A 19,075-nucleotide genomic window follows, 5' to 3' on the forward strand; every position below is an offset into this window, starting at 1 on the left:
ACTCTCATGAAGTGAAATAAACAGGTTTAGTATGTCAAACACATTCTTTGCAACCTCTTCTTGTATCCTACCAATTCAAAATTTGATCATGGCATCTATTTATTTCATAATTTAGAAAAACATTGTTTTAGCTGAAATGAGTCTTTGCAACCTTGGTTTGAATAAATAAAAAATAACTGCAAACATTATCACGCATACGGTACATTAACATCATGTTTTTATCACTTTGTTGCCCCCGAACTTATAAACCTTCAAAACAATAAATATAACTTCTCGTTCGGTTGGGCTTTCTCGATCTAATTTTGAAAGCATGTTGGCCTATGGATCTAAGATTGGGTCCATCGGTAAGAATCGGCTATTTATTGATTTTATCTAGATAAACGCGTCATTGGGACGGTACTAATGGATATTTGTGGTTGTTATTTACAATTTAGTCGATTGCTGATTTTATGTATGGGTCTAAAGTAGGTAAATGCCCCTAAAATACTTTTTGATGAAAAAACGATGTTTTCTGACGTATGTTGGTACCTGTTTTTTTTCAGAAGGCTATACTGCTTCTATATTCTAAGTAGACTGGCCCACAAAAATAAAAGTTCAAATTTTCCACGGGCCAACCTTTAGAGTTGTGCCATTGCACAGTGGTCCAGAATGCAGATTTAGCTGGAATGATATGTTTTGAGCCTGAAATTGAAACTTTAGACTAAAAGTCTCTTCTACAAAGTTGTTCCTTATAGTTAGGCCCTCATTTTTATGACATTGAATTCTAGGGTGGTTCCTATTATCATTAAAATCAAAAATCTAACTTTTTTGTTTGAATAAATTAAGGTATACATTCTTCCGCAAAGTTATAGCTGAGCTAATTTCAAGCAACTGTGGTGAAAATAACTTTTTTGTATCTCTTAAATTGGCCAATTTAGAGCTATTTTCTTGAATTGAGTTAGGGTGGCTCTAAAAAAAAACAGGTTTTTTGCTCTATTTTTCTTATTTCGAATTTCTCAGCAAAGGTGTCTTCAGATAACTTTTAGATCGCAAGAAGGCGCAAATTTTTGCTGCACAAAGCTTGTCAATATCTTTCGCCGATCAAGAGTTATTGATTTTTTTATACTAAAATTATGCACTTTTCAAATGTTAATATCTCTGGTTGGGGCAAACAAAAAAAAAGTTTTTTTGCAGCATTTGAAAGGGCATATGTTATTCTCAATAATATGAAAAAATTGGAGGTATGTTATTTTTTAAACTCGAATAAAATCAATTTAAATTTATTCATATTTTTTACTATATTTGACTATATCTTTTTTATTAGAAGAGATACAGGCAACAAATTCAGCTATAAAACATTCGTCTTAAAGAGTTTTAAAAGTCTCTAGAAGATGACTTTCATGATAAATTTCAAATAAAAAAGTTATTGGCAAAAGATGGATTTCATAGGACCACTCTAATGACAAATTTATATAAAATGTGCTAGTACATTTGTTTCAATATTTGGACATTTAGTGTCTTCGAAGAAGTTTTTGTTCTTAAAAATTCCCTTCTTTTGGTGTTTGCAGACGTCAGGGTGGTCCTCAAATTAAGGAATTTTTAAAACTAACTTTTTTGTTTTACAAAATATAAACATGTGTTGTTTGAAAAAGTTGTAGTTAAGTTACTTGCAAGCAACTTTGTCGGAGAAAATTTTTTTCTATCTCTTAACGTTCTCATTTTAGAGTAATTTTTCGGAGTTGACTTAGGGTGTTCCTGGAAAAAATAGTTTTTTAGCAATAACTTTTTTATTTGAAAATTCTCATGAAAGTTATCTTGGAGAGCATTTTAAAACTCTTTAAGACGAATGTTTTATAGCTGAATTTGTTGCCTGTATCTCTTCTAATAAAAAAGATATAGCCAAATATAGTAAAAAATATGAATAAATTCAAATTGATTTTATACGAGTTTAAAAAATAACATACCTCCAATTTTTTCATATTATTGAGAATAACATACGCCCTTTCAAATGCTGCAAAAAAACTTTTTTTTTGTTTGCCCCAACCAGAGATATTAACATTTGAAAAGTGCATAATTTTAGTATAAAAAATCAATAACTCTTGATCGGCGAAAGATATTGACAAGCTTTGTGCAGCAAAAATTTGCGCCTTCTTGCGATCTAAAAGTTATCTGAAGACACCTTTGCTGAAAAATTCGAAATAAGAAAAACAGAGCAAAAAAACTGTTTTTTTAAGAGTCACCCTAACTCAATTCAAGAAAATAGCTCTAAATCGGCCAATTTAAGAGATACAAAAAAGTTATTTGCACCACAGTTGCTTGAAATTAGCTCAGCTATAACTTTGCCCAAGAATGTATACCTTAATTTATTCAAACAAAAAAGTTAGATTTTTGATTTTAATGATAATAGGAACCACCCTAGAATTCAATGTCATAAAAATGAGGGCCTAACTATAAGGAACAACTTTGTAGAAGAGACTTTTAGTCTAAAGTTTCAATTTCAGGCTCAAAACATATCATTCCAGCTAAATCTGCATTCTGTACCACTGTGCATTGGGTGAGAAACCATTATCTGAAAGTTTCAGCACATTTGGTTTTAAGATGAGCTGGGGAGTAGGCTGTGCGTGTGATCGAACCTGACGTTTGTATTTTCGGTGGAGTTTTTTTTTTTATCTATAATCTGTTGCTCTGGCCAAAACTAGGCACAGGAGACAATTTCTAGTTCCTCAGTCTCTATTATTTGCCGCTGAGAAGCTGTTCCCAAGACAAGTAGAACCTCCACAAGGCGTCCCATCATTCGTTTCGTCCCCTCATTAGTTCCATCATTCGTTGAGTCGCAGCGTTGAACGTGACTATTGGCCACGAAAAGGCTTGCCAATACACATCAAAAATCGACTACACACATCCGAATATTTGTTTATCTCAAATCGACGGAAGGCATTCCGCGCAACTACCATAAACTGGACTTGTTCATATTCATCTTCGTCAAGCTTCGTCTACAATTTGGACTTCTACATCAACACATTTTTTCAAACCAGTAACGTTGGGAGATCACCTTTTTTTGGTGCGTTACTCGTGTAAGCTGTACCACCGAACCCTAGTCGTGACAAATTCAAACTAGGGAATCAGGATTTTCCAGTAATCAAAGCATTACATTTTAATGCTTGTTACTTTCTATGACTTGATAATAGTGACAAGACTTGGGTAATAACCACCGCCGTTATGCATTTCTGTATTGTATATTTCAAATCAAAAATATTGCTTATGTTCATAGAGTTTACATTACCCTTTTCCCTTTGTCCTTTTCCTTTTCCTTTCCCTTTTATCTTTTCAGAAAGCGAGTATTGGCGCTATAGCCATAAGCGCCATAAAAGGCTAGGACAAGAGTTAGCGCTCATGTCCCAACCGTCAGAAGAAAATGGAGCATCACTTAACCTTTCTAGGTTTGATGCTTCCATCGACCAACCAATCATATAATTACCAAAATCGGAACGTACGGTACGAGATGTCCACGTTTCATCCATTTATTGGTTTCTGAAGCATCGTGTTTAAATCTTCGATTTAAGCAGGCCCGATGTTTTCTGAATCATCTTGCCCCTTAAATACTGCACAGTAGGCCTAGCCGTTTTGATATGTGTGACGCATCTCCGACGTAAATCATATATCAAATAGACAAGAAAAATTATGGAGGTATATCCATTATTTTCCAGGATGCTTTCAAGAACTGGCTGTGTTGGTGTTAGATTAGATTAGATTAGATTTGGTTTTAGGATGAGCTGGCGCTTTAATTTGAATTTTGTATGGGGAATTTGGTTAACATATATAAAAAAAATGACTCTCCTACACTCTATCGATCATAAAAAAAAGTTTGCTTATTCTCAATTTGATTCAGATTTTAAAAACTTGTATTTCAAACAACGAGTTATAACCATGCTAAAGATTTAATCATTAATCCAGTTAGTTTTATTGAAATATTAGCTTTCGATTGTATATGAGCATTAGAGTGGGTCATCACTATATGAAAAAAACGTAAACTTTACCTCACCATTCGAGAACAACCCTTTTTTGGTTCTATTTGGAGTCCCAAATAACTGTGTAAAATTTGGGGACGGTTGGTTGCAACTCGACTTTCCTACTTATTTGCATTTTTATCCCTAGAGACCACAATTTTGCATGAGTACTGCAACTAAGTATGTACAAATCTAGTCCAGAAAGTGCCTTTGGCAAAGGAAGTACGGTGCTAGAATGTAGCTAAAAAAAGTTATAACTATTCAAATATTTATGGTTTGAATTAAACACCAAAAATCCCTTTTTCTGCCAACACTGACGGCGTACTAATGGGAGTCAGATTCCACACTGAAATATGTTCGGAGTTTCGTATCTTGCCGATTTGGTATGTTCAGATGAATTATTCAAAAACAATTGCTCTATCTCATATGCGTAGTTGAAGAGGGGGGAGGGGGTCCCCCTTACTCATATCAATAGTTTGAAACTGAAATAACTTCGGAGCTTCTTATCTTATCGATTTGGTATGTTCAGGATGAATTATTCAAAAACATTTGCTCAATCTCATAAGGGGCTGTTCATTAACTACGTAGACAGTTTTTTTTTGGATTCTTGACCTCTCCCCTCACCCCGACAATTGTCCTTACAAAAAAAAATTAAATTTGTATGGCAGTGGATGATTGCCCACCCCCCCCCTCCTCCCAAGCTGTCTACGTAGTTTATGAACAGCCCCTAAGCGTTGTCAGAGAGCGGGGGAGGGGGCTTACTATATGCACTTTTTAAAACGAAAATTATCGTAGTGTAAATATTTAATATCCACTTGTCCGTTTATTTGTTAGTGAGGAGGTGTTGTTTGAATTATTAGCAGCTGGAAAATTTTAAATTTCTCTACAAAGCTTTTATTTGAAATATTAAACTGCCATTCGGGCTACCCGCATATAGAAAACACAAAAGTAGCCGAACGTCAAGAACCAAAAACAAAAGAAAACGAAAACTGTCTTCGCCAGTTTCGTCTCAGACACAGGTATAGTCGGATTTCGCTTGTTGAGCTAACTTTAAGTGGGCTAAGTTTCAGTTGGGCTCCCAAACCAAACGTCACTTCTAGCAGTGCTGATTCCTTTTCGAAATCCCGACCGGCTTCATGCAAAAACCGGCAAACGAGTGGAGTAATGATACAGATTATTTCAATGCGATACAACGAGTTGCTTCCTTGATTGTTGTCATGGCTGAATGAGGAGTGAAGCTAGCTTCTGACTTATCAAGAAATCCACCTCATACCTAGTTCAACAGCAATATTTGCTTCAAGGGATAGAACAGCATCGAAAAGAGTACCCTGAGAAATCGTAGAATATATTAAAATGAAATATAATCATTACAATCCTATGAAATTTGTATTGAATATATCTGACATTGTACATATATTGCACCATAAGAGTAGGGAAGAGAATGGTAGTACTCGCTTTACAACTGCTCTTATGTGATTAAGCAAATGTTTTTGAATAACCCATCCGAACAACTCGAGAGATGGGAAACTTCGAAGTTATTTTAGTCTTTATCTTTACTTTCATCAATATAAGTGAGGGCTGGAAAGCATACTGTAAGCCGGGGGGGTGGGGGGGGGGGCATATCTAACTACGCTTATTAAATGGAGCACATGTTTTTGAATACATCTGAACATTCCAACTTGACAAGATCAGAAACACCGAAGTTACTGCAGTTTGAAGCTGTACTTCCATTTATATGAGTGAGGGGGGCGGGGGTATAGTTAGCCCCCCTCATCTCTTAATATGTGTATGAGATTGAAAAATTGTTTTTGAACACACCAGTTCGAGAAGATAAGGAACTCCGAAGTTTGAAACTTTACTTCTATTGATATGGTGTGTCCCCCCCCCCCCATCCCCCCTCCGACTACGCATATGAGATAGATCTATTGTTTTTGAATATTTCATCTGAACAAACCAAACCGATAAACTAATTAACTTCGAAATTATTTCAGTTTGGAGTCTGACTTTCATTGGTACACCGGCAGTGTTGCCAGAAAAAGGGATTTTTGGTGGGCTATATTTTAACGTATTTAGATGCGTGGTTTGTGCAAAATTGTGGTCCCTAGTAATAAAGATGCAACAAAGTAGGTTTTCCCATACTAATTTCAAACGCAATGCGGAAAGCCGGGTTACAACCAATCGTCCCCAAATTTTGCACAGTTGTTTGGGACCCCCAATGGAACCAAAAAAAAACGTTGTTCTGGAAAAATGATCATGATGACCCATCCTAATGAGCATTTTGTGTATGAAAGTTTTAACAAAATATCCTATATGAACTTTAAACCAAAAGCGCCAGCCCGTGTAATGTCAAAAAGAGCTGAAACATTCAGAGGGTGGTTATCTCACCTACTGACATGAATTAGGATGTTGGCCTGTGGAAAATATGAACTTTTATTTTTTTAGTTGTAATCTAGTTGATACGTTGCATAAGCTGCCTGTATTTTATTGCAATATACGATCAAAATGCAAATATAAAACCAAGAATGAATATCTCCATAATACTAACTTGAAGCATGATGCTGTCTTCAGCAAAGTTGTTCCTTATAGTTTAAGCTACGTGTGCTGAAATTCTGAGCTTAATCGAACTTGCTGAACCACTTCTATGCACGAAAGAGTGAGAAAATGTTATTTATCCATACATTTCAACCAATATCCCCATATAAATTTTAAATCAAAAGCTCGTTACATCCAAACGAGCTGAAATTTTCAGAGAGTGGTTTTCTCACCTAATGGCACAAATCTGAGGGTTGGCCCGTTGAAAAAATGATAAGAAAATTCCCCCATATAAATGTGGGACAGTCTAATATAAAGGTATGTCAAAAAGCATGAAACATGTGAAAACATACCATATTGTGAAAATGTAAACCAGGGGTAAGGCGGACCATTTTTGACGGGGTAATAGCATAGAGGTAACTCTAAGACCAGAAGGTCCCGAAGAAACGTGCTCAACTTTTTGGCTCAGCTCTGGTACTCTCTTCGGTCCCAAGCTAATCGATGCACCCCTCGAAACATAGGAAAATCCACTAACCCCTCTTCTAATCTGTCAAACTTTCATACACTAAACCAAAACACCCGCCGCCTACTGAATGATTTTTGCCTCATCCAAGCCCCATGCTTATAATCAGATGATTTTAAGAAGATCATCATTCAATTCATATTTTGACAGAATCAAGTCAAATGTATGAATATAATTTAAAATCAGCTTTACAGTCATACAGCAATCATATCAAAATAGAACTAGATGTGAATGATTTGCATACATAAACTTTTCAGCTCATCAGTCTTGTAATGGAAGAAAATCAGATCGTATTTAAATGATGCCCATATCTATGTAGTTGGCAGAATAGAGGCATTTGCTTTTCAGAAATATTATTGAAATAAATAATTACACAACCATTTCAATCAGTTATAAGCATTACTTAGTAAAAATGTAAATACAAATGTAGTCACAATTCTGTTTGTTCACCACCATTTGCTAACTTATGAATAACCGAAAGATGATGAGAAACCTGAAATAAAATGATTTTCATAAAGGGGCTATGAAGAAATATATTAATTTTGGTTTGTGATTGAAAACATACGCTTAATGTGCCTGTTAATATGTGACTGATTATCGGATGACATAGAAATAAACATTATTTTGAAATGTAAACAAAAACAAATTATTGCTGATCATAAAACCATCCGGCTTGATTGTCATTCAATCTCAGGAATTATTAGTATTGCTTGATGCTGAAAGGGATTTCATTCAATTGATGGCGGGTGTTTTGGTTCAGTGTAGCGAATCAAAACAAACATAGTGTAGTACTAGAATGTCGACTAGAATGGGGTACGTTAATCAATTTGCTTGGGAATAATAGGCTAGTCAAGTTTAAAATCGTTAGTTGCCACCGGTTGGTAATAGCGTCACCCTTCTTTATAGCGAAATGACTTTGATTGAAACAGTCCGCATCGTGCTCTCTTGCCGTGTGGATCTATTTGCTTTTGCTACAACAAATTTAAACAGCACTTTTCAGTGCTCAACCTGTAAAATTTCCACCTTGTTCAACTCTTATTCCTCTTCGATCCTTGATTGGACCCTACCCGAGGTAATCCTTCTTGGATATCGATTTGGAAAATTCCTCTTCGATCCTTCAGATTCTTATAGTAATCTGCTTGGAAGTCGATTTGGATAAAAATTTACTGCCGCTATGGGGCCTAAACGCAAAAGAAAGGGGCAAACTCTTGATCCCCCTTCTGATGAAATTAATTTGAGTAATCAATTTGATTTGCTCACGGATGATGAGATTGATCCATCATCCAAGAAAAATTCTAGTAAACTTTCCCGGATTAATGCCAAGAAGGAAAAGATTCCCCCTATTGTGATAACTACTTCCGATTTCCATGCTCTTCGCATGGAACTTATGAACTTCGTGAAAGTTAAGTTTTCACTGCATATTGGACGTCGGGGTGAATGCCGTGTATTGGCTGAAACCTTGGATGGATTTAAATGTCTTCTCAAGTATCTTACTGAGAAGCAGCACAATTTTTTTTATTTACGACACCAAAATTGAACGTGTGTTCAAGGTTGTCATGAAAGGACTGCCCAGTGGTGAATGCCTGGATCAGATCAAAGATGAACTGTTAAAATTACTCGGAGTTGTGCCACTCCAAGTAATCAAAATGAAAATGAAATCCCGTCCTGGCGATTCACGCAACGGGATATCTAATGATTTTTATTTAGTTCACTTCAAGTCTAGTGAACTAAACAATCTTAAGGGCTTGGAAAAAGCTAGCCTTATGCTCCATGTCCGAGTGAAGTGGGAACACTTCAGGAAGACTGGAGGAAATTTCCAAAACCTCACTCAGTCCCGTAAGTGCCAGCGCCAGGGATGGGGTCACGGAACTGAAAATTGCTACATACCAGCTAAATGCATGAATTGTGGTGATTCCTCTCACGCAAAGGACGACTGTCTTATGAAGGAAGATCCTATGAAATTCAAATGTTCAAATTGTGGTGAAAACCACAAATCCAATTTTTGGGAACATAAGATTCGCAAAGCGATCCTACAATCTCGTTCTAAGCGCCAGGTAGGAAACGCTCCACGTTTCCGAACAGGTACGTGGACCCTCAACTATTACAAATTCCTCATATGTTAACAACGGTCAACGACGAACAAATTCTACATTCGTACCCGTAGGTACGTTCACACCAACTGCTCATTTGTTAACACTCCGAATACGATGCCTCCGAAAAACGTGTAACAGCAAGTTTGCAATGGCATTACTTAGCCATTTCTTGATGAATTTCAAAAATTGTGGTAATTCTAAAATTCCTAGGTTCTGTAGATTATTTTGATTGTAAAAAGTTTAAAAATAGGGTTGTCTACTTTATTCAAAAGCGAAAAGAATCGTTACACGTTTTTTTTTTAAGGAGTGTTTATGGGTTTTGCAAGTGGCCTAATATCCATAAATTAGATTAAAGGGCTCAAATGTTCATAATTAGCCATAATATAGTCATGGTTCCTATATATGGATCCTGAAGACAACGGAACGGTCCTCCGGAAGATTCGGAACATCCGTAAAATTGATCAATCCACGAGAATGATCCTAGAGTTCCGAGGTTTTTTTTTTTGAAAACATTAGGAACTGTGATTTAAGAAACAATTTGGGTTCATGACATAAACACGGACACGTATGGCCATGGGAGCGTGATATAAGAAAGAATTTTGGGTCGTGACATAAAAATGAGCCCAGACGGCCATGGGATCATCCTCCGAACGATCCATGAAACTGATCCTAGAGCTCTGCAGTTTATTTCAAAAAATATTAGGAACTGTGTTATAAAAATGCATTTGGGGTCGTGGCATAAACATGAACCTGGATGGCCATTGGACAGTCATTTGAAAGATCCGGAACATCCGTAAAAGTGTTTCATACTTGACACTGTGAAAAAAACTGTGATTTTTTTCGAAAACTTCACAGTTCGAGTGTTTTTGAGAAAACCGCGAAGTTCTAGACGCATCGATGTACCACTTTTACGGATCTTCCGGAAGATGGTTTCATGGTCATTCGGGTCCATGTTTTGTTACGACCCCAAATTATTTCTTACACCACAGTTCCATGTGTTTTCGAAAAAACCGGGGACTCATAGATCAGTTTTATGGATTGACCATTTTACGGATGTTCCAGATCTTCTGACGACGATCCCATGGCCATGCAGGTACATGTTTATGTCATGACCCCAAATTCTTTCTTACATCACAGTTCCTAATTTTTTGAAAAAACTGTGGAGCTCTAGGATCAGTTTCGTGGATTGACCACTTTTACGGATGTTCTGGACCTACAAGAAGACGGCCCCATGGCCACCCGGGTCCATGGCTATGTCATGAACCCAAATTCTTTCTTATATCACAGTTCCTAATGTTTGAAATAAACGCAGAACTCTAGGATCAGTTTCGTGGATTGACCACTTTTACGGATGTTCCGGATCTTTCGGAGGACAGTCTCATGGCTATCAGAGTCCATGTTTGTCACGACCCTAAATTATTTCTTATATTACATTTCCACGTGTTTTCGAAAAAACTGCGGAGCTCTAGAATTAGTTTCATGGATGGACCACTTTTTTGGATGTTTCGGATCTTCCGGAGGATGGTACTATTCAGGTTTATGTCATGATCCCAAATTATTTCTTATACACTGGAACCTCCATTTACGAACCAAAACGGGGGTTCGTAAATCGAATTAGTGCGTAAAAAAAAACCTCGTTATTTGGGATTTACTTCGTAAAAAGAAAACTCGTTATTTGGGATTTACTTCGTAAAAAGAGGTTTTTGAAAATATTGTCAAATACCCCAAAATATGGGTATTTTGGAATCGGAGTGACGTGAAGGGACCAAAAATCGATATCTGACGCCATTTTGAAACCCAAGATGGCGGCTTCCGGTTACAGAAAAACTTGGAAATTCTGCCAAATACCCCACAATATGGGTATTTTTGGAATCGGAGTGACGTGTAGGGACCGGATATCGATGTCTGACGCCATTTTGAAATCCAAGATGGCGACTTCCGGTTACAAAAAAACTTGGAAATTCTGTCAAATACCCCACAATATGGGTATTTTTGGAATCGAAGTGACGTGTAGGGACCGGAAATCGATGTGTGACGCGATTTTTTAACCCAAGATAGCGGCTTCCGGTTACAGGGAAACGAAAAATACCCTTAAATACACAACAATATGGATATTTTTGGAATCGGAGTAACCTGTGCGAACCGAGAATCCATGTCTGACGCCATTTAGAAATCCAAGATGTTGACATCCGGTTACAGAAACACTGGGAAATACTGTCAAATACCCCACAATATGGGTTTTTTGGAATCGGAGTGACTTATTAAGACTAAAAACCCATATATGACTCCATTTTGAAATTCAATATAGTGACTTCCGGTTACATAAAAATAATGTTAAATAAGCTTAAATACGAGTATCTTAAGAATCGGGGTGACGTGGTAGTATTTGCCAATTTTTCTATAACCGGAAGCCGCCATCTTGGATTTCGAAATGACGTCAGACATAAATTTCCGGTTCTTACCCGTCACTCCAATTCCAAAAATACACATATTGTGGGGTATATGACAGATTTTCCAAGTTTTTCTGTAACCGGAAGCCACCATCTTGGATTTCAAAATGGCGTCAGATATCAATTTCCGGTCCCTAAACGTCACTCCGATTTCAAAAATACCCATATTGTGGGGTATTTGGCAGAATTTTCAAGTTTTATGTAACCGGAAGTCACCATATTGGATTTAAAAATGGCGTCAGATATTGATTTTCGTTCCCTATACGTCACTCCGATTCCAAAAATATCCATTTTGTTTTGTATATGGCAAACCTGATCCCAAAAATACCCATATTGTGGGGTATTTGGCAGAATTTCCAAGTTTTTCTGTAACCGGAAGCCGCCATCTTGGGTTTCAAAATGGCGTCAGATATCGATTTATGGTCCCTGCACATCACCCTGATCCCAAAAATACCCATATTGTGGGGTATTTGGCAGAATTTCCAAGTTTTTCTGTAACTGGAAGTCGCCATCTTGGATTTCAAAATGGGGTCAGACATTGATTTTCGGTCCCTTGACGTCACTCCGATTCCAAAAATATCCATTTTGTTTTGTATATGGCAAACCTGATCCCAAAAATACCCATATTGTGGGGTATTTGGCAGAATTTCCAAGTTTTTCTGTAACCGGAAGCCGCCATCTTGGATTTCAAGATGACGTCAAACATAGATTTCCAGTTCCTACATGTCACCCTGATTCCAAAAATACCCATATTGTGGGGTATTGAAAGTATCTTCCAGTTTTTCATGAACCGGATGCCGCTATCTTGGATTTCAAAATGGCGTCAGACATGGGTTTCCGGTTCCTACATCTCACTCCGATTCCAAAGATACCCATCTTGTGGGATATTTCATAGTTTTTCCCAGATTCCCATAATCGCAAAAAAAAACTCGTTATTTGGAATTTACTTCGTAAAACGAAACCTCGTTATTTGGGATTTACTTCGTAAAAAGAGGGACGTAAATTGAATACAGCGTAAAAAAAGACTTCGTAAACGGAGGTTTCAGTGTATCACAGTTCCTAATGCTTTCGAAAAAACCGCGGAGTTCTAGGATCAGTTTCATGGGTTGACCATTTTTAAGGATGTTCCAGCTCTTCCGGAGGACAGTCCCATGGCCTTCTAGGTACATATTTATATCATGACCCCTAATTAATTTATATATGACAGTTCCAAGTGTTTTCGAAAAAAAACCGTGATTGAACACTTTTCCGGATGTTCCGGATCTTCCATGTTTATGTTATGAACCTAAATTCTTTCTTATATCACAGTTCCTAATGTTTTAGAAAAAACCGCGGAGTTCTAGGATCAGGTTTATGGATAGACCACTTTTACGGATGTTCCAGATCTTTCGAGGACGGTTCCGTTATCTCCAGGTTCCATATATAGGAACCATGACTGTATTCTGGTTAATTAAGAACATTTGTGCCCATTAATCTAAATTATGGATCTTAAGTCACTTGCAAAACCCATAGACGCCATTTAAAAAAAAAACGTGTAACGACTCTTTTCGCTTTTGAAAAAAGTAAACGACCCTATTTTCAATCTCACTGCAGTTAAAATAATCTACCGAGCCTAGGAATTCTAGAGGTACCACACTTTTTGAAATTCATCAAGAAATGGCTAAGTTATGTCATTGTAAACTTGCTGTTACACGTTTTTCGGAGGCTTCGTTGTCGGCGTAAAGTATTTTACCCACCGTATTCGGAGTGTTAATAACTTTTCAATTAGTTAGTGAAATTTGTTTTTCTTTAAGGTAATTTATAGATAAAGATGAAAGCTTACTAAAGATATGTAAAAAGTAGACAATTCTTAACATTTGAATCAACACCAATGAATTTTTACTCTCAAAGTCCGAGATGTGCAGCGAGCATTTCTCGCTTAAACTCTATTCTATCTACTGCTTCAAAAAGAACTATGTTTCGTCTACTCTGTGTAAAGTTATTAGTAAATGAGCACAGTGTTGGCAAAATCAGAAATCAATTGATATTTTTCCGCTCTCGTGCGCTCGCAATATCACGTGTGACATTGGAACAAAATATCATGCTTGATATTGATTTTACAAGCTCCTTTGATATTGCGAGACTATTCACAACGTGCAAAAATCAAGCTGAGAGCTGACTCGACACAAAAATGATTCCATTGCACATCGTTTTCTCTTCTCTTTTTAAGGTGTATTCAGATCTGAGCGTACATTAGCGGAGCGGAGCAAAACTTGCGTTGGAATGAGAGAGACAACTAGTACTTTTCTCCCTCTCGTACCTTCGTAAAATCTCTCCGCGCGTGAAATATCGCCCAGATCTGAATACAGCTTTAATCTTCACCGATGGCAGACGCCAAGGGACTGCTGCAAGCCGTTATGGAAGTTTCTGTTGCATTCGGGTGTAAAGCAAAAATCATTAAACTGATTTTTACTAATTTGCGATGTCACAGCTTGCAAAATCAACCACAGTTGTTTGCTTTTTGATTTTTGTCTACGAAAATCAAGCGTGATCTTCGTCGTTGATGAGATTTTATTTTTTGATATTTTCCCAACACTGAATGAGCAGTTCGTGACCAAAACTGTGTATGCCAAGCATGGACTACAAATATCACCCTGCCTCAAATTCTTCATCTATACCTGCTCCCGTCACTGCTAACAATGTTCAGCGAGTAAATGGAGCTACCTATGCTGCTACTGCAGCGGGTAGAAATCAAAATACTAGCCAACGTAATTCAAACGGAAATTTTGAAAATTTTGACTTAGGAAGCATTTCTGCTCCTAAAATGGAATTTTTACAGAAATCATAAATTGACATGATTACTGATATGTTAAAAACCAACTCCATGTTTGATGCTACTCAAACTAGAGTAAAATTTGCGAACAATATCGTCATGACATTGAAATTCAGTAATGGATTTTAAATTATTGAATATTTTAAATTGGAATGCTCGATCTCTTAAATATAATAAAGACGAGCTATTTAACTTTTTGTGAGTTCATAACGTGCATATTGCCTTCGCACGCAAGTTGATTTTCTCAGGGAGGCTCAATGAATGACATTTGAGAAAGAATTTCCGAACACTGATACGGCTATTTGCAAATTCACGGTTGAATCTGTTCTTGTAGGGTTTCCTTAAAGATTCGGTTCTACAAAACTGTATGAAGATCCTGGTTAAGTTTCATAGTTTACCAAGGAGCAAACCTCACTTCAACGCTTCGTTATGCATCTGCAAATTAGCAGAATCTACAACCATTTCCTATCTTGCATAAAACACTCAGTCCTCTACGGCAACGAATCGTAAACGTTAAAAGAAGCACACTTCAGAGTTTCCAAAGCATAACATTTTACAACGCTAAACTAGAAATGGCATCTGACGGCATCACATGACAATGGATTAAGCATCACAAATTATTGGCTGGGCGCATGGCCAAATGGTCGGCAGAGAATCCTGCTGACGTCATCGATTCCGAACAGTTTTACAGTTGAGGAACACATTAGACAACTTAACGTCCATGGCAATTTGAAGCGGTTAACTCCGGCCTAGTCCAGTGAAAAAGAAGTACTCCGTTCAACTCCTATTTTATGAATTATAACCCATCAACTACAAGATTGAGCTACTCGTGATCATACATGAAGATTCTTGAAGATTTTGCTTCTCACTTGTGTTGTAATGGAATGTCACTGTTGAAGGAAAACTTGCCCAAAAGGCCACAATTTTCACGACACGTTCTTCAAACCTATTTTCTAGCTGTTTAGCAAATACAATCGATCACTCAACACTAAGTGTGTCAACATCCGCTCATCAATAGCAATAACAAACTAAATTGATAACAAACTATCAACCTAATTTCAAACACAACACTCTCACGCTTCCAAGTAATCTCACTTCCCGATTCCACCAATATCAAAACACATTGACTATTGATGAATTCCAGTACACAGTGCACATTACCTTTCGCACTTTAAAATACTTTCACCGGTAAAGAACTCAATTCGCGAACAACCCACGTGGCAACGAGCGCGATCCACCCGGGAACGATAACCGTTCACGACCGATATTACGCGGAATCTACCGAGACAATGATCTGCTGTACTCCTCCGCTCTGTAGACGACTCAAATAAGCCGCCTGAACTAGCTAAGCCCGGCGCCATTATCTTATAAATGTGAAATATGATTTTAAGTAGCGGCAGTAAACATAACTAGCACGAAAAGTGTCCAACAGTGGACGCGAGGCAAATAAGTTCACGCTCAGTCAGTGTCCATTAGAGGCCAGCATCTCCACACAGCTGATATGCGTCTTAGGTGGCTGAATGTTAATCTCTCCCGGCTATGAGGGAATGGGTTCGGTGTACTTGGGGGAGATAAATTTGCGTTTCCTCGTGAACTGGTATGTATTTTCAAGCATGTTACCCTTTAACTCTTACGCGTGATAAGAATGCATTCCAGCTGTTCGCTGTCTTTTCGCCGCACACAAATAAATGATAGCTCGGCACACTCTCAATCCGCAGAAACTGTCGGTCATGAACGGTTGTTATTCAATTTAGCCGATTTGCGAATACGGCTATCGTAGATGGTAATGAAGTCGTTCTTCCAAATTTGAAAGTAATAGGAAAGTGGTATTTGATAGAGGGTAAAAGTTCAAGCTGTGGCCCTGAACTTTTACCCTCATTCATTGCCACTAGTTTAAAAAAAAAATAAAAAGTATAAGAGTCTGTGCCTAGGGGCACGAACGGAAACTTGACGTAGGACAGCGCATTGGTCGGTGCATTAGTTTGCAAAATGGAATGGATATCTACAGTAAGGCCTGTAATTTCAAGGTTTGTTAAGGTAAGGCTTCATTCAGAACGCTAAAAACAAAGCACACCATTAAACGAGTTCCACGCTTTCGAAGCTGTTCAATATTTCATTACAGCAGGGGGAGTTCCCTACGCGTTGGAAATCGTCATTCATGTTCCCGATCTACAAGAAAGGAGACAAGAGAAACGTCGAAAATTACCGAGGGATCACATCACAGTGCCTGCTCTAAAGTTTTTGAAATCATCATCAACGACGCATTATTCTCTAGCTGCAGAAATTACAATCCTCCTGACCAACACAGTTTTTATCCCAAGGTATCAGTTTCAACAAATCTAGCTCCGTTCATTTCTTTATATCTTCGGAGTATGGAAGCTGGAGCGCAGGTGGACGTTGTATATACAGATTTTAAGGCTGCATTTGACCGGGTTGGCCACTCCATACTGCTAACTAAACTTGAAAAACTCGGTGTATCCTCGGGTTTAACTCGTTGGTTCCAGTCCTATCTGACCTGTTGTTCTGTGTTAGAATCGGATCAGAGATATCGGACTATTTTACAAAAAGCTCCGGTGTTCCTCAAGGTAGCAACTTGGGACCATTGCTATTCTCTATTTTGTGAATGAGGCCGGACTGATCCTCCCAACTGGTTGCCAATCGTTCTACACGGATGATGTGAAGATCTATGTGATTGTGCGTAGCTTCGCCGATTCCTTGCGGCTTCAGCACCTAATCGATACTTTCGAAGAGTGGTGCTCAAGAAACTATCTCACGTTGAATGTACAAAAATGTAATATTATCTCATTTCATCGTAAGCTGAAACCAGTGGCATTCAACTTTACGATAAATCACCAACTCGGGCATCGTTGCGAAAGCTAACATTCAACTCGGGTTCATTTTCAAGATCGCTGACGAGTTCGCGATCCTGCCTGTCTAAAAGCTCTATACTGCTCTCTAGTGCGATCGATTTTGGAATTCAGCTCGGTAGTATGGTGCCCGAGGATTGAATCTGTTCAAAGGAAATTTGTTCGGTATGCCTATCGTCACCTTCTTTGGAATGATCCTGTGAACTATCCGCCGTACGAAGATAGTTGTCAACTCCTGGGTCTTGAAACACTAGAACATAGGCGGACGATTAGTCGGGCCGTGTTCGCAGCGAAAGTACTTATTGGTGATATCGACTCTCCAGGAATCTTGGCTGAATTCGAAATCTACGCACCCGAACGAGTTCTTCGGTCGAGGAGTTTCCTGCATCTTGGACCGTTCATGTCTGGGCGATTCAACGAGTTTTACGAGTTTTTCGACTTTAACTGTGCAGCGGAAACCTTTCGTCACCGTATTCAACGCAGACTCCTGAGAAGGAGAGTAGCTGTCCGTTTAGTGTACACGTGAAGGATTGTGCTACCTATTTATTTTTTGTTTCCGGGTCAACTGCATGACGAGGACTTCTACCTGATTCACGGACAACTCTATGCTATTGGAGGATAACTTTTTGTATGCTATAGACTTGATTAATGTTCGTTGTAATTGTATTGTATTATTGTGATTCATGTATTTCGAAAAGATATGGGGTTTTTACGCCTTGTCTAGACTTTTCCCCATCAGGTTTCATTTAGACACATTAAGTCCGATGATAAAAAACAAATTAAATAAATAAATAAATGGGAAAAAAACAGGCAAAAAAGGTTGGAAAAAATGGTTGTGGAACATTTTTCAATTCCCTCTTTTCGCAATTCACTTGACATTTCATCAAATCTCTAAACATCAACTTTTCGCTAAGCTGTGGTTCTTTTCACGAGTAGCTGCATGCGTGAATTCACCAAATTGAATTTACAGTTCGAAGCGAAGTGAAATACACTTCGATCTCTATACATGCCTAAAGTGTACTATTCTGATAATACGAGGAACGAGCTGCAGGCCTTTTGGGATGACTCACTTAGCGTGGATTACACGCAGGTTCATATTCTTCTTAGGTAAACGGTACCGGGTGGTTGAGGAGCTCTGAGATCTGTAGGCGCTTTCTCCACGGATACGATGAGCGAGTATGATGTTCTTCGAATGATGATGACGCTCTTGGTGAACATGGCCCAACAGTAGCGTATCGCATGATGAACTGTACCCAAACAGTGACGGTGTTGCTTCTTCACTACTTCTCTGGCTGGAGCGCTCTTCCAAGCAGCTTTGGTAGCAAGCAACTTGCGGGGTGTCTTTCTTTCGATCCGCTTATCGTCTATGTTGAGCTACTTCGGGTTGAACGATACGAATGGAAATGCGGTTTCGGCTAGTTTCGTTTGGTACCAACTATGTGATGGCTCTGTTAGGAAAGACACATTTTTAGTTAAATTTCTTAGCTGTTTAACTATTTTCATTATTTGTACTATATGCCACAAAACAGCTGAATGAAGCCTCCGTCGAATGGCATATTTCATGACATATTGCACAATAATGCTTTGGATAAATATGCGTTCGAAATCTTTCATAATTGTGTTACATGTTCCATTTTCGGTTTTCACAAACGAAGTCCTACGTCAAAAATCGGAAAATATCTTAGATCACGCCCCTTTCCATTTTAAGTTAGCGTCCGGTTATAATTGTTTCCAATCTTCATTTTCACAAGCCATATTGCAGGTACAGGGAATACTCAAAATAAGCAGGATAGCCCATTTTTGTCAACTTTG

At 38.1% G+C, this 19,075-nt stretch overlaps 1 protein-coding gene across 2 annotated transcripts in view; it reads right to left on the reverse strand.

The window, feature by feature from the left end:
- Window positions 1-15,702, reverse strand: part of LOC135702816 (beta-alanine transporter) — a 54,953-nt gene extending 39,251 nt beyond the window's left edge. The window contains exon 1 of one of the 2 annotated variants that reach the window (XM_065223859.1): window positions 15,558-15,702. The gene's annotated coding sequence lies outside the window, so the exon portion shown is untranslated. The remainder of the gene's footprint in view (window positions 1-15,557) is intronic. The other variant, XM_065223858.1, reaches the window with a different exon arrangement.
- Window positions 15,703-19,075: the final 3,373 nt, after the last annotated feature.

Source organism: Ochlerotatus camptorhynchus, unplaced genomic scaffold (genome assembly GCF_037179485.1).
Source record: "Ochlerotatus camptorhynchus isolate MF236.1 unplaced genomic scaffold, CSIRO-AGI_Acam_v1.1 ptg000200l, whole genome shotgun sequence".
NCBI classification, from domain to species: Eukaryota; Metazoa; Arthropoda; class Insecta; order Diptera; family Culicidae; genus Ochlerotatus; species Ochlerotatus camptorhynchus.